The 25,645-nt window shown below is 38.1% G+C and overlaps 1 protein-coding gene across 1 annotated transcript in view; it reads right to left on the bottom strand.

Annotated features, from left to right (window-relative positions):
• LOC125242019 overlaps positions 1–25,645 on the bottom strand; it is a 145,125-nt gene that overhangs the window by 58,173 nt on the left and 61,307 nt on the right. The window lies entirely within an intron of this gene.

The raw sequence follows: 25,645 nt of genomic DNA, 5'->3' as shown, positions 1-25,645 counted from the left end.
TCATTAATATGACATACGACAAAAATATTTTTATCTAAAATATATAAGAACAACAAAAAATGACTAAAATTGTGTACATATGGAACTTTATACTTTATTTTTATAAGCTTGAGGTGGCTGAGTGTTTATTACGCCGTGTCTTGCGTGGTCGCGCGACCGTCGCCGTCGCGTCTCATACTTCCATATCGATAAGGTTTGATTTCGTATGCGTCGCATCGCCGTCGCGCGAACATCGCGCGACCGTCGCCCACGCAAGCCACGGCGCTACACGTGCTCATGGCATATTCGGGCATATTTAATTACCAGTGATCCGTGGAGAAGAGATTTTGTGAATGACCATAAATCGATTGTGAAATTGTATTTACGTGACTTTCTGAACATTTGTTCAAGTTTTTGGGCAGAGGGGTAAGTAACTGAAAGGCTACTCCAGTTCTATTTCCTCCGAGTGAACTTACACAAAACATATATTATAGTCATCTTACGGCGAAATTGTGGTCAAAAGCTGCACTTTATGCAGAAAGCAAGCCACTTTGCACAGTGATACTAGGGACCAATACAAATGATTTCATCCGAGGAAACACGATCTTCATCCACTAGAATTCAAGATGGCGGACATTTTCCAAAATGGCGGCCGCATACTTTTAAAAATTTATAGAATCATAACGGCTACATCGATTTTGATGGTTGGGGTGTCTATCAGTTCGTATTAAAGCGTTTATTAATATAAAAAATTAAAGTCATAAAAAAATTTAAGATGGCGGCCGAATAATAAGAAACATGAAATTATCAAACTTTTTTTTCATTCTCGTGAAATTTACCAATAAATTTTCTATGACATGGCCACATTTTTATGTATTTAAATTAAACCTGATAATATTATCTACATGATAAAATAAAACTCATGAAAATACGTTAAGTAGTTTTTGAACTATACCCATTTCAAATGGAGCGCGCGGATTTGAAAGACGTTTTGCACGTGATGTAAAAAATTTTGGAATCATAACGGCTGCACCGATTTTAATGGTTGGGGTGGCTATCAGTTTGTATTAAAACATTTATTCATATAAAAAATACAATCATTTAAAAAATTAAAGATGGCGGCCAAATAATAAGAAAAATAAGAAATTTTCATTTTTTTTTATTCTGACGAAATTAACGAATATTTTTTCTACGATATGGTCACATTTGTATTTATTGAAATATAATTTGATAATATCATCTGCAAATTAAAACAAAAAAACTTTAAAATCCGTTCAGTACTTTTTGAACTATACGCATTGCAAATAAAGCGCGCGGGCTTGAAAGACGTTTTTGCATTTGATGTGCGATAAAATGCAGTTTTTTTCCGTAAGCCCTATGACTATGACTAATACACACTTGTAGATGGACGCTCCTATTGCGCAATACACGCGCATCATTTCCATGTGTGTGTACATGCGAACGAACAGCGAGTCGTGTCTTCACGCACGCACACAACGACATCTATGCTCAGTGCATAGTATGTACTACACTGTTTTTTTTGTTTTCCGTTAAATTCGAATGTTTGTTTCTTTTGTTTCCTTTATGTACAATAAAGCTTATACATACATACATACATATAATTCGACACGTTGTTAGGTTCATTATCAAGAACCAACCTGTATATCACTTTTAGTTAAATTCGGAAAAAAAAAATTTTTCATCGTTTTCATACATAATAAATGAATTTGATTACACACTGATTAGTGTGAGAGACCTTTAAGGATTAATTCAAGTTAGTGTCAAGTGATTGACGGCACATGTCAAAACAAATAACATTAGGAAGTGGTAAAGGCTGTCGCACACGTGTTAAGTAACTACTTTTACTAATAAGGTTTAATTTAGTATGGCAAAAACATGTGAGCTCAGTCCTTATCAAAGTCATAATTATGTAACTCCGTATAGACGGATAAAGTCTAAGAAAAAAACGTACCTCAAAGCCCTATAGAAAAAGGTACGGTGGCCTAGATGGCGTTACACCTTTGGGGAGCGCTCAGCTAGATGGCGCTAATATTAATATTTGACATTTTAATACATATCAAGCTAAGAAGTTTAAAAGTTTTAAGCCTGCGTCGAGAGATGGCAGTCTATGCACTGTGATTACACATTTTACTTTGACAGTAACTCTCTATAATACTCGATCCTCTTTGGTCCGCATTAAAGGTCCATGGCTCAGTGAGCTAACAAGTGCGACACGTCCGCTGGCGGCGTGTCTGCTGCTCTCTAGTATTATTATGCTCTTGCTAACTGTACTTGAGCAGACATTTACATATTTAGATTGTGTCCCCATTAGGTTAATTGGTGCTAATATAGCTGGGCTAAGCCACTCTGATAAAATTGCCTATTGTACCTGTGACTTTTGACATACAAGGTGAAATGAAAAAGGACCGTTCAGACTTTGCATAGTGACTTTTGAGGTAATAATGAACAACTTTTATTATGGGACCAATGCTGAAATCGCAAAAAAAAATTGGCTGTTTCATACATTTCGGCTGTCATACATTTCGGCTGTCATGATTTCAGCATTGGTCCCATAATAAAAGTTGTGGTGCTGGAGAAGAATGGAGAAAATCAGTTGAACAGAACGAAGAACTAATGAAGAGGTTCTGGAAATTGTAGGAGAAAAAAGAAGACTAATTAAAGAAATAGAAAACAGAAGAGGCAAAATGATTGGTCACTTGATACGACATGATACCTTCTTTAAAAATATCCTAGAAGGAAAGGTGAAAGGAAGAAGAGGGCGCGGAAGACCCAGGAGGAGTTTTGTTGACCAGCTCAAGGAGAAGGCCGGTGTCATGTCGTATCAAGAACTAAAGAGGAAAGCGGGGAATAGGGAAATATGACGCATACTCCACCGACAAGAGCTACATTAGCTCTTAAATAGGAAGAAGAAGATGCCGCTCATTTCTATGGAACCGCCAAATTTTTTTCGCGGTTTCAGCATTGGTCCCATCATAGATTAAATATAAGAAGATCATACCATCCTATACATTAAATGCGACCGCCTAAGAACGCGCATACACTACACCACACATAGATGGCGCCACAAAAAAATGCCTTCTTGCCATCGATTAATTGTAGATTAGCGTTAAGTGTCACTTTTCGAGCCATAAATATATATCAAAAGTGACACTTAATGCCATCTACAAGTATAATCGATAGCTACAAGACATTTTTTTGTGGCACCATCTATGTGTGGTGTGTAGTGTATGCGCGTTCTTAGGCGATCGCATTTAAATGTATGATAAGGTATGATTTTCTCATATTTATTTAAACTTTATTGCACAGTAAAAATATACAGTTACAAAAGGCGGACTTAATGCTACATGGCATTCTCTACCAGTCAACCTTTAGGCCAAACAGAGAAGACCAAAAAAGGTCGATTTAATCTATGGTCCCATAGTAATAGTTGTTCATTATGACCTCAGAAGTCACTATGCAAAGTTTTAAGTCCTTTTTATTTCACTCGGTATGTAATTACTTTTTGAAAAATTCAAACTCTCACCTGTATCCAACAAATAAACTGCTCAAGTATACCACTAATAAACATTAAATATCTGGGCGACCGAGCTTCGCTCGGTTCTATTTTAATATATCACCTCTTTGATAAAAAACAACTCTTATAAATACAAAAACCAAAAAAAAAAACAAAAAACAAAAACTTAATTCCTGGCCGGGATTCGAAACCCTGACACGTACGATCTATCTGCGTACATTAGACCGACCTCGTACGACTGAGCTAAGTGAAATCGATGCGCGCGCGGCGAAATTAACGACCATATTTTACGTGTACTAACGCGAAAGAAAAACTCATGAAAACTCGAAAATTCGCGTTTTCCGGGATCTAAGGCTACGCTAGATCGATTTTTCACCCCCGAAAACCCCCAAATAACAAATTTCAGCGAAATCGTTAGAGCGGTTTCCGAGATCGTCGGTATATATAAATAACATACATACATACATACATACAATCACGCCTGTGTCCCATAAAGGGGTAGGCAGAGCACATGAAACTACTAAAGCTTCAGTGCCACTCTTGGCAAATAAGGGGTTGAAAGAAAACGAAACTGTGGCTGTGCAGTGACAGGTTGCCAGCCTCTCGCCTACGCCACAATATATAAATAAATAAACAAGAATTGCTCGTTTAAAAGTATAAGATAAATGGGAAAGTGTGTGTGTCTGTTTGTTTGTCCGTCTTTCACGGCAAAACGGAGCTACGAATTGACGTGACTTTTTAGGTGGATATAGTTGAAGGGATGGAGAGTGACATAGGTTACTTTTTAGGGTTCCGTACCTCAAAGAGGAAAAACGGAACCCTTATAGGATCACTCGCGTGTCTGTCTGTCCCTCTGTCACAGCCGATTTCTCCGAAACTACTGGACCGATTTACTTGAAATTTGGCACACATATGTAAACCTGTGGCCCAAAGACGGACATGTAATTTAATTAAATGAAATTTAATCACAGGGGTCACTTTTGGGGGGTAAAATTGAAAATTAAAAATCAAAGTTATTAAAACTATATTGTGTTACATATCAAATGAAAGAGCATTTTATCAGCATCTGAAATATATTTTTTTTATATTTTTTGTTTTGGTAATTTAGAAGTAATTTAAGAAAATAAGCAAAAAATGACCATTCCCCCCTTATCTCCGAAACTACTTAGCGTAAAATTTTCAAAAAAATACACGAGATAGCCCTCTCCCTGTAGATTACAGGAAAACATATTAGAAATCTACAGTCAAGCGTAAGTCGGACTTAAGAGAAAAAAACTCAGATTACGAATTTCACTCACTGCCGCTGCAAGTAGGTACTAAACGTCTTAAAATTGTGTAAGCGCGTTGGTCAGGTATAAAAAAATTCATTTCTGTCTTTTTCTTTTTAGAACTTGTTCAAATTTTTTTTCATTTGTACAAAATGACTTAAGTTCCTACTAAAAAGGAGGCGCTTAAGACCGTTTATAAATTGACTGAGCAAAATTTTATTCAAATCGGTCCAAAAAAAGGTGTCTGTTGACGAAAACATAGAATTTATGCCACCGAAAGCCCAAATCTGAAGTCCATTTTGCTCTATCTCTTATCGTTTCCGAGATATATACGTAAAGTCTTGAAAGTGCGAAACGTTAACTTTGCCATCATAGTCGTTCAGGCGCTCATGAGTTCTTTGTATGGAAAAGTCGAAAACCGACTCGCACTTGACCAATGTTCATAGAACGTTGTGGTTTTTTTTATTAGCAAAAATGACTTAAGCGCCTTCAGAAGTGCAGGTGCTTAAGACCGTTTGTAAGTTAAAGTTAGCTGTGATGGCTCAACGAAGAAAGAAGATTTCAATATCCTACTTATACATATTTCATTAATTTAACTATACAGTTTTTATTACTCAAGCCAAGCGTTACGTTAGCTATTGCTATTGAAAGGAAAACTTGTGTATAAAGCTTGAAACAAATTATGGGACGCGTCTGACGGACGCGGCTGACGACCGCGACTGATAAGCCGATGGCTTGCGTGGGCGACGGTCGCGCGACGGCGATGCGACGCATACGAAATCAAACCTTATCGATATGGAAGTAGACGATGCGATGAGACGTGACGGCGACGGTCGCGCGACCGTCGCCCACGCAAGACACGGCGTAAGTGTGCACAGTCTTAAAACATTCAGCGCCTCAGATTGCGGCAGGACACCATCCGATTCATCCGAACGCTCAAGGCCACGTCCGCGGTTTATGTATAGTTTGCACAATTCAGTGTCATATTCATTATCTAGATCGCGGCAGTGGACGGCGTTTGTCGCGTTTTTAGGTGATTATCTGATTATTGATGAATTATCGCATCGATCTAAACTACCGCGCAGCAGCGCGAACTGAATTAAACTTATGTTGGCTGCAATAAGACGTAGATTTGTTTAAAAATATGCACACCTGTAGGCCTAGCACATGATGGCCGCGGGAGTATGTCGCCGCGAGATAGACTACCCGTCCTTATGTCATTAATACAGTTAGAAGAAGACGTGGCATCTATCTCGCGGCGACATACTCCCGCGGCTTTCATGTGCTAGGCCTACTGCCACCTGCGGTAATAAAATTTTATGGCTTGCGCGATGATCACATTTATTAATGTCATAACCGCCAATTGCTTGCATTTGAAATTGAACTTTAATTACTAAGAAATAACGTTGTTTTTGTAAAAAAAATGAAAGTAGTTTTTACTACATTGCGAAGTTTTCGTTTGTCAACTAGACGCACACATTTGCAACTAAGCGATCGGACACTTTTGAGTGTCGAATTTGTAGGTGACAGTGTATCTAGCCTCGTGGCGCCGAATGTACTTTCTAAAGTACATAATGGTTTCAATGGAATTTTAACTCTCATGTAAGCAAATAAAATATAATTTCTTTTGTTTCTAAAATTTTTCGAATAACTGAAATCGAATTCAATCTCAAGTACAATAAGAATCAAAATTCCCTAGCAAAAATTTTGTATGGTGGGCGCCACGAGGCTAGGGAAGTTTAAATCGATGTTATCGCATCGATCTACTGAGGGGGGCGGTGCCTACAGCAGTTGTAGTTGTATGCATACCTAGCTCACGCACACAGACGCGTCCACTGGCGCCGCGCCGGTGTCCGCGTGCGCTCTCTGCAATGTCTCTGCAAATTCTATGCACAGCGCAGAATATGCAGAAACCGCATGGTGGTCTGTGGCAGAAACTCAATAGACATTTTTAGGGGTAGGGTACGTGAAGTAACATGGTAAATTAAAAATTATCATTAGTAGAGCAGGCTCCAAGGGGATGTTCGTTTGCAAAAATAGCGCACCTCATTCTGACTTCAGATATATATTTTATAGATTCCGGACACCATATAAACACATGTTGCCAACCAGTTTTGTGGTCCCCTTTCCCGCACCCTGGCAATCAAAAATCGCATACAAAGAAAAAACAAATTTTCATCAAACCATGCCGTGTGGGGTATCGAATGAAAGTGCTTACTGAGTAGTTCACGAATATATGGCATACTATAATATTTCTTACACTTCCTCTAAGAATTTTTATGAAAGTTTACTAAAATGCTCGATTTTCGAGTTAACTTTAAACCACTATTGCTTGAGAAGTTATGAATATATTTTAATTATTATTATTTTAAATAACTAACAATAGTCTATTGTTTGCGAACCAATAGTTCGTATAGTGAAAAATTTGCATGGAGGAGCGGGGGAACAATCAAAAATGGCGAGTTTCGATGTTTCCGAAAAGAAAAAGTTGAAAGATGAAAAGTTGTTATAATATCACTTCGGAAATATGCATTATGTCGGCGGAGCTATTTGCAGTCTCTGAGGCTATATCGTATGCAGTTACGTTAAAATGCAAAAAAATCTCATCTTTACAGATAGTAGCTAGTTGCAGCATGTAGCTCGCTGCATCTCTGGAAACAGAGGTACAGCGATAGCTTACTCCGTGCTGAATAAATTATATTCATTTCCTAGTGATATTAGGTCTTTGAGACTGCAATGGATCCCTGCACCATGTTGGATTGAGAGGGAATGAGGAAGTTGACACTTTAGCAAAGGATGCCTGCAATATTGGCGCAGAAATTTATATTACTCCTGACTTTTCAGAAATCTTACATAAATATAATAAGAAAGTACGGGGAATATGGAAAGAACATTTTGACGAGCGTAGCAAAGAAAAAGGTGTATGGTACAGGACTATGCAAAGTGAGCCACCTCATATCCCTTGGTTTACAAATGCTAGGTTAAGTAGAACATTAATTAAGATAGGTTTAGAAGAGACTTCGTTCAGGACACATTCCTCCTAAAAAGTTCGCTTTTATGATGAAGAAAGTGCCATCCCCAAACTGCGAAGCTTGCAATGTTGTAGAAGATGTACAGCATGTATTAGCGGAATGTGTGTGGAACGAAAATATCAGACAACAGTTGATTGTGTCACTAAATATAAATAAATTAGATATAGGCGCATTTCAAAGTATCTTAGCTATACCGATCTCAGAAGAGGCAAAGGAGATATATTTGTTTATATATAAATATTTAATTCAGTATACTGTAAGGCCGTAGATGACTGTAATTTAGTTTAAGTTACGATGGGACTGGCATAATCTTAAGATTAAAAGTCGCGAAATAAATAAATGAAAAAAAAAGTTATCAAGCCGATAAATTTCGTTTGTCCCTTTCCGACGTATTGGTGTGATAGAAAGGGACAAACGAACTTTATCGGCTGGATACTTTAGTGTACGTTTATGAATAAGGGTGTTAAAATTTATAGCTACGAAATTTTACATAAAACACCTACTTTAAAATAAAATAAAAAATGTTGAATTTGGTTAACATTTAAGACCTCACGCAAGCTGTGCTAATTAGTTCGCGAATTCGTCGAGAGGTGGCGCTAAACACAATTATGCTCATTAGAGAACCTATACTTCTAGCCTAGCCCAGTCTTTAGAATTATGTGAGTAACGTAAAAGTTTTGTAGGTACGGAACCCTCGGTGGGCGAGTCCGACTCGCACTTGGCCGGTTTTTGTCTCTTTCTAGCCCTCCACTTCCCTAAATAGGTGAGCGAAGCTGCGGGCAAAAGCTAGTATTATATAAATGACAAAGAATGCGATTGATGAAGAAAACGATTTATTTACAGTAAAACATTTTAATTGGTTCTTCGCAAAAGTATACCCCTTTTTTTTTTTTTTTTTTTTTTGACGGAGTGGGAATGCTGTTACGCACGATGTGTGGGACTCGCCGTTTCTTTCCCCTCCCCTGTCGAGAGGGGGGAAACTTGGCCCTACCCACTAAACCCACTCCGGCGTTCTATCCTCTTTGCCGTTCGTGAGGGCGCGCTGGGATCGATGTTGTCATCATGTCATTCACCACGGCGCCCTCCGGCATTGCCCGGCCAAGGCACCCGCATAAAGAGGGGGATCAGAGACGCTTGATCCCCCTCGCTGGCATTCAATCAGGGGGGTAATACCCCTTACGGCTCGAGGCGAGCGTACGCTCTTCGCCTTCGACCCTGCCGCCTGCGTCGTAGCGGAAGAGCGTCTGCGGCTGCTTCTCGCTCCCTCTCTGCTTCTTCCTTCTGCGATATGATCACTTCGCAGAAGGAAACCACCGCATTCCAGTTTTTCTCGCTACCCAGCATAGCTTCTACTACGCTGCGTAGCGAGAGGTCCGCCATCCCCGTCGCCGCCCTGAGGGTGGCTCTTTCAGCAGCCCAGCGACCGCACTCTTCCAAAGTGTGCTGGGCCGTGTCGTCCGCAAAAAAAAGTTAATAAAGGACTTATTTCATGTTTAATATACTAAACGAATTGAATCTAATATGTACCGCTCATTTAACCTAATCTCGGTATCCTTTCAGGGTACGTAGCCAAATTCACAAACGCTTACGATAATATCGTTTTCGTAGCTGTCTATCTCTATCGCTCTTCCGTATTGGCGGGATAGAGCCAGACCGCGTTTTGATCAGCGTTTAACTTCAACGATTGACATTTCGGCTAATAGGCCGGCTGATCTCTTTAACTCGAAATACAAGTCTCTGAGGAAATAAAATTGTTTGAGTGCTCTTCATTCATTCTGTGCAAAAGGCCTATTTTAATGTGAAGTCTTGCATGTCATTTGAAAGTCTAATTTATTGAGAAGTAATGGATTCGATTTGTATTGAACTTGAAAACATCTAATTATGAAAGATCAAAATTCAGACTGATATATCTTGGACTTATTGTATTGCTAGACTTTCTCAACAATATATAACCTACACGAGTAGAAATAAAGGGTCTTTAAGATACCTAAAGACTTTTGCTTCAATTGAGTATATATATATATATATATATATATTTTTATACTACGTCGGTGGCAAACAAGCATACGGTCCGCCTGATAGAAAGCGGTCACCGTAACCTATGAACGCATGCAACGCAAACAGTGTCACATGCGCGTTGCCACCCCATTAGAAACTTGTACATTCCCCTTTGCTGTGTTAAGTACACAGCAAAAAGGAGTGTACAAATTCCAAGGAGGGTTCGGGTTGCCGACGACTCTAAAGGACAATATACGGAACAAGTTAGTTCCGTAAGTCCTCCCGTCATCAGCACCGCACCCTCGTTGAGCTCTGGCAGCCTTACTCACCGGCAGGAACACAATGTATGATGTCAATTTCTAAATTGAATTGAATTGAAGTTCAATACGATGTCAATTTCGAAATTGAATTGCATTGAAGCTCCGGGTCAATGAATGCGCACAAGTTTTAAGTCTGCCTTGTTCAGCTGCTGCCAACTTCTTTTATTAAATATTTCGAGCCTTCTTTAAATCATATGAATTGCCGCCAATAAATACCTACCAAACTATACCTATTCATATTTGAGTATCAAACCCTGACAATAACATTGATTAAACTATTTTCATTGAATTGAAATAGATACGAAAGAAAAAACGACAAGGCCCACTGGTGGCCGAGCCGGGTATCGAACCATTCATTCATTGAAATAGTAATTATGCTGGTGTAGTCGGAATACAAACAGAACCCTAAATGCTACAATAGCTATTTGTTTTACAAGTGAGCAAAGTTGTTGTTTAACCGCACGTGCCATTGATACCCGAACAAGCGAATGATTCCATTATTGGACCGCGAGCGTAGCAAGTTGTTCAAAAAGTGGAATCTTGATCGTTGCGAGGGTTTCAAGGCACGAAGGTTAAACAAACTTTGCAACCGAGTGAAACACAAAATTTTCACCACACCAACACGAACAAAATACTGACTATAAAACGTTAAACTGAATCAAATCCATCAATCTATTCAATATTTATGATTCAAAATCATTATTTATACTTTAATTCTATCAGCCAGCTTAAAACATCATCATCATGTTAATTAATCGCGTTCGACCTGTGTGTGACTTTACATATGTTTAAGACATCAAGTTAAAATTTGTATGTATGAAACTACGTTGCAAATAGCAATAGCAAAGTAGGTAAGCCGTTACCAGTTGGTGTGTCTGTGAACCGATATTTCGGGTAAATATCAAATTCACCGGTAGTCAAAAAGACGCCTGTAATTTACACGAGGCGCTGAATTTTAAATGTTTCCTTTAATTAAAAAACAAAATCTTCCAGCGAGTTACACTCGAATTTCCAAACTAATTAAAACCTTGAGACGTTTTTTATAAAAGCTATAACAAATGTGTTATTATTAAAGTAACGGAAAAGTTATAACTTTTCCGTTAGTTATTATTAAAGTAACGGAAAAGTTATAACTTTTCCGTTACTTTAATAATAACACATTTGTTATTCTTACACGTGGCAAAGGGCAAATACAGCAAAATGGAAGTCTACACAAGAAATTTCTTTGTTATGTACGATAAATGGAATATGCTCCGTTCTAAAATTACTTCCTTTGTTGCAAAACATGCATAATATACAACACGTGTGTACTGTGTACTTATGGCGCACACTTGACGTCAAAAATACCTAAAGTTCACATTATTATGACAATGTCTTGTTCGTCAACATCATCGTCCTTGCGTTATCCTGGCATATTTAACAGACAGGTCGAACGCGATTAATTAACATTATTTTACCTTTTTTTCACCGTTTCGGCCAGGTTGCATTGGCCATGGTCGCGGAAGACTGACGTCCCAGCAAAGTGTCACCGGAGATGTCAACACCACCAAACTACCCTATATTAGTTTATATAAATGTTCGGGGTAGACAAAGAAATAAAATCTACCCGTTTTTAGTTAATGTTTTACTTTAAATATGCGTACAAAGCTTATCCTGGCAAGTTTACTGCCTTCAGCCTTCATTATTAAGCTTGGAACCTTCGAAGTTGACATGAATATTCTATGGCAAATACCTGAGAACAAGTAACTTTGCCAGAACTTCTTGCACCGGCAGGGTTACTAGTGTCACTGCCAACTAGTCTAACGCCGTGGCTGCGTTAACGGTCGCATCGCATCGTCAATCATCCATTAGTTTAACGAGGTCGCCCACCTATAAGACACTTCCATAGAGATCGAACGTTTGATTTCGTCGCCCCGCGTCGCATCGCATCGCCGTCGCGTGCCCGTCGTCCACGCAAGCGTAAGCGTAACGCCGTGGCTTGCGTGGGCGACGGTCGCGTGATGGTCGCGCGACGGCGATGCGACGCATACGAAATCAAACCTTATCGATATGGAAGTAGACGATGCGATGAGACGCGACGCCGACGGTCGCGCGACCGTCGCCCACGCAAGATACGGCGTAAGAGATGGTCAAAGGTGCCATGTACATTGTACAGTCAATCAATTAGAATCCTAGGCCACTCTGGAACCCTGCCGTATTGACACCGTGCTTTATTTGCTATAGCGGTAACTTTGACTTTTACTGTGAAAGGGTTCTACAGTGGCCTAGGATTCAGATTGGTCGACTGTAAATAAATCTTTGTCGCCGACTGTACCAAAAGCTTTTACTGGAAATTCTACTCGTCAATCTCATTGTCAAATGAGAAAACATCTTATTTCACTTAAAACTCGTGTTGGTATAAGACATTTTATATTTTAAATATTTTTTTTTTTTTTAATATTGGGGGACACCTTACACAGATCAACTTAGCCCCAAACTAAGCAAAGCTTGTACTATGGGTGCTAAGCGACGATATACATACTTAAATAGATAAATACATACTTATATACATAGAAAACATCCATGACTCAGGAACAAATATCTGTGCTCATCACACAAATAAATGCCCTTACCGGGATTCGAACCTGGGACCGCGGCTCAGCAGGCAGGGTCACTACCGAGTGAGCCAGACCGGTCGTCAATTTCGTCAATTTCGGTCGATTTGGCAAAGTAACTGCGCTCTTCGTCTTGCTTAGTGGTAACAGCCTTAAGTGAATTATTTCCAAGGTTTTTCATGGCTTTTCACATGAAATTTATAGCACAGGAAAGAGTACCGAATTTGAAATTGTAAAACAGCGGACAAAAGGGATCTGGGCATTTTCGCGAAAAAAGATTCAAAACCTTTTTTGCCGAAATAGGTAAATTTACTGTTTTCCTACTCAGAATCACGGACCCTTTGGATCCAACTAGGTAAAAAAAATCGTCCCAAATTAAATTTTTCCTCTTCGTTACCATTTTTCAAACAATTCGTTTGTACAGCGGATACAAAGTGGAAAGCATGTGAAATAATAGAACATTTTTAGGCCAATTTTTTGTCTCTTATTATTTATTACTGTCCAATTAACCGAAAAAAAAATACTACCATATTTTATTACGACTTGAAAACCACAAAAACCATTAATAAAGTTTACTTTAACTTAATTAGGCAAAAACATCATTAGCCATGTTAATCTATAGATTGTCTGCGCATAACGTAAATCGAATTGAATTCAAAATTTTCTGACATTTAAGTTATGAGGCATAAAGTTCATCATGTCAGTGATTAACTCGACATTAAGTTAAGTTAGGTTCTATGACGTCACTACACGTCTGACAGCGTTTTCGGTGGCCAAAGTTAAAAAAATATTACACACATTTTTAATCGAAAATACGTAGCCACCATACTGCGTGTACTTTTAATACCCAAAATGTATAAAAATTGGTTTCAGTCAAATACTACAGGAAACAATCATTTCTTGTGCCAAATTCGATAAGAGTCTAACAGCCTATACATTCCGGTCAATATAAGTCTTAATGATGAATTATTAAAAACTCATTTCTTTTTCGTTCCTAAGCATAATTATAGAGTGTAGATAATGTTATCGATCATGATTATCGAACAAACATTTTCGATTAAAGTAGCCCACTATGGAATGTTAATTTTGTATTTCGAACATAAGTTAATTGAGTCGTTGATTGTGAAGTCAACAGTGTTAATTGATGATCGGGTTGCTCAATTTCGGCAGTTAATGGGTTAAATGGACCTTTTTATCGCAGTTATATCTACGTAGTTCGTGTGTACGAGTAAATAAGTATCAAAGTACAGGAACATTTTAGAAGCTTTTTTTACGAAGAAATAGTGGTGGCCAAGTGGATATGACGCCCGATTTTCAATCCGGATGTCACGGGTTATTAATTCTGGCTAGTTCAAATAACTTTTTCGGAACTTATACATATATATGTCGGAGAACGAGCAAAATGTGGTTTAAGATACGTTTTATCACGCTTTATTTGACAGGTACAGCAAATAAGGGTTTTACAACTTCGAACAACCCGGCTGGTATTCCACTGAGTTCTGTTAAAATGTTAGAGAGGACGCTACGGTCTAAGGCCCACTTGCACGAATCACTTAACTCGGGGTTAGTGGGCTGTCAACTGTCAAATTCCATATTAAATGGTGGGTTAACCTTCGGGTTAACCCTCCATTTTCGTTGGTGCAAGTGGCCCTAAAAGAACAGAATCGAAAAACAGATGATTGAAGGCGGTCAATCGATCTGCAGGGGAAATGGTTGAGGAGTCTTGGCTTTGTTGGAGATTTATCGGTCTAATCCGGCGGTTTGCTCGAAATAACAGGCGGAAGGTATTCTATGATGTGATGTGTAATCGGTTTTGTGCAGTACATCATATGAACATGGTATTTCATTGAAAGCTCTCATAAACAACTACGGAAGGTCCTGACAACGGATCTGGTATGATACGCCCACGATCCGCTATATATGCTATATCATTTGATATTTACCATTAGCTTTTCGGTGAAGAAAAACATTGTGAGGAAATCTTCATACATCTGAAAAGGTTTATGTGAAGTCCCCAATCCGCATCCGTCCATAGCCCCATTCCTCTCACGCGTAAGCCTGTGCAATTTTTATTTTCTAACGCATAATTTACAATATGTACCTACTTAGAGAAAACGTCAATGATTGAGGCTCTGGATTTGTGTTCAAATATCGCAAATATGCAAATACCTATCCATAGCCAATACTGTTACTCTGGGAGGCATGGCCGAATTGGCAAAGGGTACTTGAATAGAGAGCCAAAGAGAATTATTAATGCCACTCGTGTAAACAAAGAGCCCTTTGACGCAGCCCTGAGGCCAATGCCTTTGGTATATCATATCATAAGTAGATAGTGTTACCGACGAGCTTGATACAAACATTTACGATAGCATTTACGGTAGCTAACTCGCTTTTTTACAATCTAGAGGAGGAAATTTAATCTTCTTTAAATACATACCTTATTAAATACATATTTCCTATTTTCATTTCCACATACGAACAAGTGAAATTTCGTAATGTGAAAATGAAAATAGGAAGGGGTATTTCAAAATTCGAGTTGGCAACAGTGAGCGTTAAACGTATAACGTTGTCAGTAGGAAAAAGTAGGAAGTAAACGTTTAACGCCGTGAGTCGTTGGAAGTCGCATTAAGAGTTTCACTTCAAAAAGACAAAAATGGTTCCATTGTGGTGCGGGCGATGGGCTGGCAACCTATTATCACAATTGGTTTTCTTTCAATTCAAACTCTTAACAACTGCCAAGAATGGCTTTGAAACTTGACGGGTTTGTGCTCTGCCTACCCCATTTGGGGTCACTGGAGTGAGTTTATGTATGTATGTTAAAAAATTCCTGATTCCTGGGCGCTCGGTAGGACTTGCAGAACACTGGCCGCATTACCCCTTTGGATAAAACTTATCAAACATACATACATACATACAATCACGCCTGTATCCCATGAAGGGGTAGGCAGAGCACAGGGTCAGGAAACTACTCAAGTTTCAGTGCCACTCTTGGCAAATAAGTTTTTAAACTCATCATCATTATCATTATCTCCTCCTAGCCGTTTTCGACTTTGGTAACTGCGTTTTAAAGTTGAGAGCGTCACTGGTGTGCTCTCCAATCTTTGTTACGAATGTGCGACAACACTCGCGGCAGGTCAGCACTCCTCCGACATAATTGTAATTAATAGCTACAGGTGGTCTGACATTGCTCGTCGCGCTTAGCGTCGAGTCACATCTCGGACACTGGCGATCAAATATATGAAAGAGGCGCGTTCCTAGCACACATTCTAAGCTCGTGTAGGTGAACGCGTACCATGCTTGTATGAGTGAGATATGAAAGGTTGACGGTTCGCGTTTTTGACAGGCGGTAACTGTGAGGTAACCGAGAGGGGGTGGGCGGCGCTATCAGCGGGGAGCGGGAGTGGCCATACTGTACGATAGTACTATTTATTATACTGTAGTCAAGTTCTGTGCGCCGTCTACCTTCAAACTCCTGATGGATAAAACAACTTATAACTTGAGAGATATATTGGTTAGACTTTTGGGTACCATACACCTTTAAAATTAAAATTTTGAAAAAACCCCCGACCGCGACATAGTGGACCGATTTTCATGAAACATGGCTAAGAACACTCCCGACTAACTCAGCTTTCAAACAAAAAAAACTAAATCGAAATCGGTTCACCCGTTCGGGAGCTACGGTGCCACAGACAGACACACACACAGACAAACAGACAGACAGGCAGACAGACAGACAGACAGACAGACAGACAGACAGACAGACAGACAGACAGACACGTCAAACTTATAACACCCCGTCGTTTTTGCGTCGGGGGTTAAAAAGGCGCGTCTATGCGCGTTTAATGTTCCGTAAATATGAATATAATAGAAAATGTTTCATGTAAAGCTCATATCCGCTTCATTCAATTTACATGGTCCATAATTACAGCATCGCTCTCGCTAAATTACACTGAGGCGTTTGCGGCGTGGCCAAAGTGGGGGGAGTAATGTGATCAAGCCTCACAGTGGAGCAGTAAATCGATGTACTGTTTTAAGACACAATAAATTCCCATAAGGCCTAGTTACTCTTCGGGTTGGAGGGTCAGTCGCTTTCGCAAAAACTAGTGCCTACGCCAAATATTGGCATTAGTTGTCAAAGCTTATCCCATGCGCCGTGGCGAAAGCCGGGCTAATGCAAGGAGGATGATGAAATTGAAATTACATCATCAAATACATTAATGATTTAATTTAGTTTAATGTTTTATATTTGGGCATTTTCGTGAAAAAAGACTCAAACTTTTTCTTCTTCTAAAATAGGTAAAATGTTTTTCCTACTCAAAATTACGAGCCCTTTACATCCTACTAGGCGGAAAAAAGCGTCCTAAATGTATTTTTTCCACTTCGTCACCATTTTTCAAACACTTGTAGAAGAGCGGTTACAAAGTGAAAAGTTTAATAGAAAATTTTGGGACCATTTTTTTGTCTCTTGTTTTGTGTCCTAGATCGAAAGGGCTCGTGATTCTGAGTAGCAAAAACATAAAATTTACCTACCTTAGAAAACTTTTTTTTTGGTGATTGTTCTCGCGAAAATGCCCGTGTATTATTTTTCTTTTTTTTCTTTAGAAGAAGGCTTGTGTTGTGGGTATTCAGACAACGATATATATAACATACACATACTTATATACATAGAAAACATCCATGACTCAGGAACAAATATCTGTGCTCATCACACAAATAAATGCCCTTCCCGGTATTCGAACCCGGGACCGCGGCGTAGCAGGCAAGGTCACTACCGACTAGGCCAGACCGGTCGTCAAACAAATGACTATTGTCATGATAATGTTGAGCAATAAAGTTTCTATCTATATAATTATTCTACGCAGAAGTGCTTAGTATATCATAAAATCTTCAATTGTTGATGCTTGTTCCATGAAAATACTATAAATTGCGTATCAATATTCAAGGGAAAACCCCGCATAACTCATATTGGCTAAATAAAACATCTCGTTCAGATTTACGACTTTTGCATAAAAGCTTCCAATACTGTGTTATAAAACTTATAAAATCATACATTCTCAGCATTCCGTATTATTTTATAGAGCACACAAAGCCTACCCTGAGTTCTCATCTTTTAGAAATTATGTTACCCAATAGCGTACACGCAAAAAAAAAACCAATTGTATGGAGAAAATAAACGGCGCTGCCGAATGGTTACCTACTTACACTGCGAAGTGTAATTTTATAACAGGCGTTATTTTATGGACAATCTATGTAGGGTAGAAAAAAATGAAAACATCAAAAATCATGTTTACACACAGTTTCATTCTGTTTCAAAAATCTCTAAGTGCGTTTTCACATTATCCGATCCGATATCGGATGTAGGACCGATATCCCATACATTACAGGCGCCATCTTGGATTTCTTCAATATAAATCCTTGCGACATTCGATATCGGATCGGATTATTTGAAAACGGTCTAACGCGTTCGCACACGCGCAAAAAGAAAATGTTGGTAAAAATTAAGTTAGATGCACTTTTTTCAGCGATTTCCGCTCTGTATAGGATATATTCACCTCCTTAAGTATTGTCGGTTAAAAAAATACCTACACCCATGTATAACGAAAAATTACATACTTACACATTTCATAAGACACACAATTCATTGCCAATTCAATTCAATTCAGTTGCACTGAGACTTTTAGTAGTTTCATGTGCTCTGCCTACCCCTTTATGGGATACAGGCGTGAATGTATGTATGTATTTCATAAGTCATAACGTTAAGTTATGGAGTAACATTACGTCAATAACTCATTACAAGGGTTCAGATTTGGCATAACAATCCGTGGCGTATTGCCAGATAAATAAAATGTAAGCAGAATGCTGAATAGAATACTATTCTGTTGGTAATATAAATGATTGCACCAGATATGAACAAAAACACACTATCAATATCTGTTCAGAGTTTTGAATGATTCACGGTTGGTTTCATTAGACTAAGGGCCAGTTGCATCAACCATATTTGACAGACAACTAAAGATCGTTATCAAGGTGTACTTTTCGTGGCAAATGATACGGTTGGCAAAAAAAACAAATACTTACATTTAAATATTCACTTTGTTCTTAACTACAAAATAAATACTTACCTTCTTAGGATTACACCTCTACGGTACAAAGAAAGCCTTTTCCGACCAACTATATATTTATAAAACAATATAATTATGTCAAATGACATTAATTATGTCTTAAAAATACATTACTCGACGAAGTGTGTATTATTTTAATCCAAATAATCAAATGCACTCTAGACACGAATATCTAGAATTGTTATTCAAGTAGTTCAAGTCAAAAGTAGTGCACGAAGCCAAATCTGTTGAACAAATTTTAGTTATTTATTCAATGTAATTTAGATAAGTAATTATAAATATGTATATATTTCATAATTTGTTAAGTATATAATGTTTTACATACTTGTGTATTTGTTTTTTTGCCAACCATACTCTGCCTCCAATTATACAGCACGCTGATAACGATCTTTACAGACAACACATCCTCGGCACGCAGCAGACGTCTATGGAACTTCCCATACAATCAAACTTAAGACGCTACGGGAGCGAAAATGATAAAATGGAAAGGAGTACCCCTTTCAATTTGGGAATTCGTCACTACTTTTAAAAAAACTTGTATCTTAGTCTGTCAATGAAACGAAAATTATAGTAAGTATGTATGAAATGCATATAGACTTACTGCGTTTTAACTTTGAGGAACAGCGTGAGATACGAGATTTTTTAAAAGTAGTGACGAATTTCTGTTAAACATACTAGTGTTATTAACAATTTATTATTTATTTACATGAACATATTCACATAATAATATAAGAAACTAAGACTAAACTTAAAAGCTAGCTAATGTCTAAAATAGGCCCTTGAGGCATTGTACCAAGGATACCGGCGACATTTCCTCGCTGTATCGCAATGCCGATACGTTGTGCGAGGAAGTCGCCAGGTCTTCTGTCACCGGTTACCTCAACCAGACGCTTCGCGATTTATAATCAGCCTATTAAATATCACGTACGCATGTTTAATGTTTTGTTGACTTCAACTCACAAAAAATGACGCCCGAAAGCTGCAACTGCTGCAAGCTTCAATTAAAAACGGACAACTCAGTGGAATTTACTCAGTTCATTTGACACGCTAAGTAGATACGTTTGCTTGATCTATGGTATGTATGACATTTGTGCCTACCAGGTATAATTATTTTACGTAACAAAATTACACACTTCAGTTTTTTTTTTTAATTTTAACCCTTCTCATTAATTTTAATTTTAATTGTGTCTTTATCCATAAAGCTAATATACAAATACAAATACAAATATTCTTTATATATTCTTTAAATATTCTTAATATATGTAGTTTATTAAAATTTATACATACGCAGCACCACCAATGGCCAAGAAAGAAACTAATCTACGAAGTGCCCGCTATAGAGCTAGGAATATCGATGCTAGGAATCGATCTGCCGTGTTGTTTATCAGGCACATCGCGATATGCCTGGGCAACTTTTAGGCATTTCATGTTTTGGCGCTGTGTCACGATATGCCTAGGAATCTCGTGATCTGGCGGATTTTACGATCGGCCGCCGACATATACATGAAATAAAACTATGGAAACGGATTATATCGCATATAATGAATTTACAATTCATGCCGACGTTTCGAACACTTTACAGCATTCGTGATCAACAGGTGACTGAGGAAAAATTACTAAGTGCAAGAACTGTATACATTTAAAACAAGTCTGTTTAGTTTAGTTGTCTCTACCAACTGGCGGTTACTTCTCGGTATAAGTTGGATCTCTTGGAGAGCCGTTGAACTTTATGGAACTAATATCCAACTTCGACTTGGGGTATTCGCTTGCCTTAACTTAATCCTAAACTGGCCTTAATTTGATTACAAGTCAATAAGTTTGTATGTGACTGAGGTTTACTATAACAACCACAGAACTTAATTTAGATAGAAGAAACAAATTCATATATTTGTATAGGGGCCGAGCGTGTCAAATTTTGTACTGAAGTTGATTCTTGCCTGTAATTTTAAATATGTCTCAGGCTCTTGATTGTTCATAATTTTTGTGTTGTTGCAATTGAATATCACGTAACGAGGCATTTTTTATGTTTTGGTTGACTTCAACTTACAAAAATTAACGCCCGAAAGCTGCAAGCTGCGAGTAAAGACGGACAACTCAGTGGATTTCACTGAGTTCATTTGACACGCTAAGTAGATACGTTTGCTTGATCTATGGTATATATGACATCTGTGATAACAACAAACACATACGGTAAATAAATCGGGATTTTCTATAAAAAAAAAAACATTTTTGGTCCTGGGTTCGAATCCCGGCGTATCATGCTTCCAATTTTATCACTTGTCCACGTGGATAAGACAACTGTCACTCTCACACTGACATACTTGCCAAAGCGTGATAGATGCTTTATCCACGTGGTGACGACCGGTCTGGCGCAGTCGGTAGTGACCCTGCCTGCTACGCCGCGGTCCCGGGTTCGAATCCCGGTAAGGGCATTTATTTGTGTGATGAGCACAGATATTTGTTCCTGAGTCATGGATGTTTTTTACGTATATAAGTATTTATATATTATATATATCGTTGTCTGAGTACCCACAACACAAGCCTTCTTGAGCTTACCGTGGGCCTCAGTCAATCTGTGTAAAAATGTCCTATAATATTTATTTATTTATTTTATTTTATTTATAAGTGATAAATTTGGAATCATGATACGCCGGCTGGCAGGCAAGTATGGTCGCGCGATAAATGATAAAACATCCGGCCGTCCCTATCGCACTATTTGTATGTTCGATAGGGACGGCCTGGGGCCCATTTCTCGAAGGTACAAGTTACAATTTACAAGTGGTTGTCAATGTCTAATATGACAAGTTGGAAAGAGACTTCTGCTTGTAACTTGTAACTTTTAGTTGATGTTTTATCCTTTATCGCGTGACCATGCTTGCCTGCCTGGTATGGACATTTATTTTCTTTCTATGCATACATACAATCACGCCTGTATCCCATTAAGGGGTAGGCAGAGCACAAGGTGTTTTTATATTCCTTTGACTGAAAAGTCTAATCGAATAGTTAATGCGATGTACTTAGGATTTGTTTAGGAAACTCAACGATGGAGGGCGTGAAAAACAATTATATGCCGTAGTGCAAGTTGTTCGCTAGATGTCATGACTGTTATCCCCGCAAACTGGGTAATGACTTGTTGTCGTAAAATGTATAAGTATTTTTTGATGTTCAAATGTTTCGCTAGATGTCGCTGTACCACCTGCAAACTAGCGAACGACATTCTATGGTTAATTACATGTAATTAAATTGTAAATTTTACTATTGTCATCTTTTTTGGCAAATAAGTCCGTGTAGAAATTAATTATTTATTTGACTGGTTGATGAATTAATACATCAAACTTAATTAAAGAACCCGCCATATGTGGCGTTCCATGTTGAAAGGGTCCACATCCTTAAGTGCTATAAGAAACCTTTAGACAAGGAAAATAACATGAAAAGTTGTCTTAACTTAATAATAGATGGCGCTGCATTCGAAAATCTTGACTGATAACTATATGCCATACTATTCAATATACTATATGCAGGTATATAGATATATATTTTTTTGATAAAACAGTGGTGTTAAACAATAACTAATTTCAATAACAAAAATATGTAGTTTTAATAAAAAGGCCTTAAGTATAAATAAATAAACTTTGAAAATCAAATTATCCTATACAAACATTCCTACCTAATTAGAGACCTCTATGCTAACATAGAAATTGTATGTCTACGAAATTATAATTTCGTTTTTTCAGAAAAGTTTACATAACTACCTAGCCAACGTTACAAACGTTTAGTTACGCTTCGTTAGCTAGCTCTCCTTATCGCTCTTTTGTATTGGCGCGACAGAGACAGACTGAATTTCGATGGCCACGCAGCGTCATCGATTGTCTCTTCGGCTAGACGTTGCTGAGGTTTCGTCTAAAATAATGTTATTTCAGGATTGGTAATAATTATTTCAAAATAATACAAATATTTAGTAATATTTAGTAATGATACTAATTTAAATGGTTGTACAAAAATATTCAGCTTTTATTAAGTCAGCCGCAATATACACAACTAATCCTGCAAACCTAAAAAGCGAAAATAAAAGTTTCAGAGCGGACCTAAATAATTTTCCTTGCGATGTTTTAGCTTTGTTCTTGGAAATGCGTAGATGCAGTCGTTTTAAGATAATAATATCGTCACTAATTTTAAAAGAACTTGTATCTTCGTCTGTCAATGAAAAGAAAATTGTAGTAAGTATGTATGGAATGCATATAGACTTACTGCGTTTTAACTTTGAGGAGCAGCGTGAGATACGAGATTTTTTCAAAGTAGTGACGATATATCCATTATCAGCATTGTTACAAAATGATATTAGAAAGGCATAAATCCTGGCAGGTCATAATTTAAACGTCTGGAGATTTAATATCAAAAATGATAAACACAATAAAATATTATATTTTGTTATTAAAATAAAATAGAATTTATATTTTGAAAATAATGGACCGACATAATGGACCAATTTTCATCTCACATAGCTAAGAACACTCCCGGCTTATTCAGCTTTCAAACATATAAACCAAATCTAAATCGGTTCATCATTTCGAAAGCTACGATGCCACAGACAGACACACGTCAAACTTATAACACGTCGTTTTTGTGTCGGAGGTTGAAAAAGACTGACGCCTGAATAAACTGTGTAAAAAAATCCTGCGCTATATGAGGTTAATTAAGTTAAAAATTTTGAAAAAACACCCGACTGTGACATAGTGAACCGATTTTCATGAAAAATGTCTAAGAACACATCCGACTAACTCAGCTTTCAGACAAAAAAAAAAATCTAAATCGGCTCATCCGTTTTTGAGCTACGATGCCACAGACAGACACATACATAGACAGACAGACATACAGACAAACAGACAGACAGACAGACACACACAGACAGACACGTCAAACTGTCGTTTTTGCGTCGGAGGTTAAAAAAGACACATAGCGCAGGATTTTTTACAGTTTATTCAGGAAGGGGTATTTTCTTTGTAACTAGGTTATTCCTGTAGGTAGGTAAATATTTTTATATGTATGTAGGTATAGTTTGTTATGTAGTTTTATTTATTTTTAGATTTAACTTTAGTTTTAATGGTATGTTTAATCTACAATTAAGTATTTTATTTAATAAATGATGTTTTCCCCTCACTAGCTCGGAAACACGTGTTTTGTCCTTTAATACCAGCGGGTAAAAACGCATTTTATCCACTAGTGGGTAAAGTAATTTGACCTTGAATAAAGTCAAATTAACTGCTTTAAAATTTATAAAAGTAGGTGAATCTAGTAATAAAGATGATTTACCACCTGTGGAACTACTGGAAGCAGTGATAAACGCATTTTTTGCGTTGTAGTTTCCTCGCTATAGTGAGGGGAAAAGTTTTGTGTTACACTCGGGTGCAAATGTATTTTACTTCTCGTGTGTTAAAAAAACTCGCAAATTCAGGATTCTATTCTCGAACCACTCGCTTCGCTCGTGGTTCAACTATAGAATCCTTTCACTTGCTCGTTTTTCAATTCCACACTCGGCGTTAAAATACAACTTTGCCCCCTTGTATAACAAATAACTATTATTCAGGCACAAGTAACAAACAATACAAAGGCCCGTGTGTAAACTCCAGACAATCCCCAAGAAGCCAATTTGCTAATGGGCCTCCTGAAATACTGCCGTTACATAATTCCTGCAACAGTACGGACAATTCTCAGATAGCCGTTTGCTATTGCGCGGCCGAAGCAGTGTCGAGTCCTGTAAACAACGTTAAAATGAGCTTTGAATGGGTTCATGATAACTTAATACTTAGGGTAAGGCCTGAGTGGACGCTCGAAGCGGAGCGTTCGGCGGGGCGTACAGCGGGGCGACCGAGCGTGCATCCCATGCAGCGTCGACTCAGGACACTTGAATGAACTTCAATTTTTTGATTTACACGCCGTACGCTGCGCGCCACTGCACGTGCACACCCAATATGAGCGTGCACTCAGCCCTTACAAGCCTCTTAAGCCTTACAAGCCTTTTAAGCCTTACAAGGCTTTTAATTATGTGCTTAATAAATATTAACCTTAAAAAAACTTCTGTAAAGGTTGAACATTTAAATAGTTATTTGTTTTACAAGGGGGCAAAGTAGTTGTTTAACCGCACGTGCCAATATTGATACCCGAGCAAGCGAAAGATTCCAATATTGAACCGCGAGCATAGCGAGTGGTTCAAAAAGTGGAATCTTGAGCGTTGCGAGCGTTTCAAGGTACGAAGGTTAAACAAACTTTGCCACCGAGTGAAACACAAAATTTTTCACCACACCAACACGAAAAAAATACTGACTATAAAACATCAAAATAAATGAAATTCATCAATTTATTCAACACTTATGATTCAAAATCATCATTTATAGGTAAAATCTAGCAGCCAGATTAAGACATAGAGTTAAAATTTGTTTGAGATTACTTTGCCCCCCTGTGGATAAAATGCAATTTTGCTATCTGTTTTCGAATAGCAAAGAAAGCCTTTACCAGTTGGTGTGGTGAAAACATAATTATAGTCTGTATGGTAAGAGCAGAATAGTGTCTTCTCCGAGACCAAAGGGATAACGCCGTCCTCGAAACGTAAGTGGTAAATCTCTAGCAAAGAACAACTGATAGGCAATAATTTGTAACTATATGTACATAGATGAACATTCACGGTATTTGACGCGTGATTGACGCGTGATTATCGCTAGATGTCACTTTTTTTTTATTCAGAGCCTACTGTGTCCCACTGCTGGGCAAAGGCCTCCCCCCTCTTTTTCCAATCTTCTCTG

This window comes from Leguminivora glycinivorella, unplaced genomic scaffold, assembly GCF_023078275.1.
Source record: "Leguminivora glycinivorella isolate SPB_JAAS2020 unplaced genomic scaffold, LegGlyc_1.1 Scaffold3, whole genome shotgun sequence".
Classification (NCBI taxonomy): Eukaryota; Metazoa; Arthropoda; class Insecta; order Lepidoptera; family Tortricidae; genus Leguminivora; species Leguminivora glycinivorella.
The sequence above is the reverse complement of the archived record's forward strand: the minus strand, read 5'-3'. Positions and strand labels throughout refer to the sequence as shown.